This window comes from Plasmodium inui (genome assembly GCF_000524495.1).
Source record: "Plasmodium inui San Antonio 1 unplaced genomic scaffold supercont1.13, whole genome shotgun sequence".
NCBI classification, from domain to species: Eukaryota; Apicomplexa; class Aconoidasida; order Haemosporida; family Plasmodiidae; genus Plasmodium; species Plasmodium inui.
In genome coordinates this window covers 251,875-252,917 of record NW_008481847.1, presented here as the reverse complement: position 1 = coordinate 252,917, position 1,043 = coordinate 251,875, and positions in this window count along the sequence as shown.

The window sequence follows — 1,043 nt, the reverse complement described above, 5'->3', positions numbered from 1 at the left end:
AAAATGAAGCAGAGAAAAATGAAGCAAAGCAAAGTTAAGCAAAGCAAAGTTAAGCAAAGCAAAGTTAAGCAAAGCAAAGTTAAGCAAAGTTAAGCAAAGCAAAGTTAAGCAAAGCAAAGTTAAGCAAAGCAAAGTTAAGCAAAGAAAAGTTAAGCAAAACAAAGCCAAGTCGAATGGCTCAAACGGTAGTGGAGCCAGTGTTTTGTTCCTCTGAGCATAGCGAGAGAAGACACATCATGACAAGTTTGCTTTATTATTTCTTTTCCCCATTTTATTATCATATTTATCTCTTTTCTTTTTTTTTTTATCGAAAATTTCCTCCTGTTAAGTAACATAGCATAAACCTCGAAGCGGGTTCATTTTATTACGTGTGAGTATGATGTGTTGTTCGTCCATTTTCTTTTCCACGTGCAGTGGTAGCATTTATTCGTGTGTGCGTGCAGGTGTATCCATATCTACGTAGGTACGTTTGTTATGTACGTTTATGTACGCATATGTGTACGTATTGTGTCCGCCGCAGATGTGTTCATATCGTCCGCCTTCCTCGTCCTTCCCCATGTTGTTATGTGTAGACAAGCGCACATGAGAAATATGTCCTCTACGTCATATCTGCTTGTCAACATGTGCTCTGCCCTCCCCCTCCCCCTCTTCCAAAATTTTTGCTTTTCCTATTTGGCCTTCCCCAATTTGCTCTCCTCATTTGGCCCTGCTCTTACCTCCCCTCGATAATTACTTTTGTTTCAAACCCCACTTTTTCTGAAAACCTTATCTACTTATAAAATCCTTTTATTTATTAATTTTTCGAAAAGAAAAAAAATAATAAATAAAGTCTGAGTAAGGATCTACTCCTGTCTAAAGCATCATCACCATCATCATCCCACCATTATCATCCCACCATTATCATCCCACTATCATCATCCTACTATCATCATCCGACTATCGTCATCGCACCATCATCATCCCACCATCATCATCCCACCATCATCATCCCACCATTATCATCCCACCATCATCATCCCACCATTATCATCCCACCATCATCA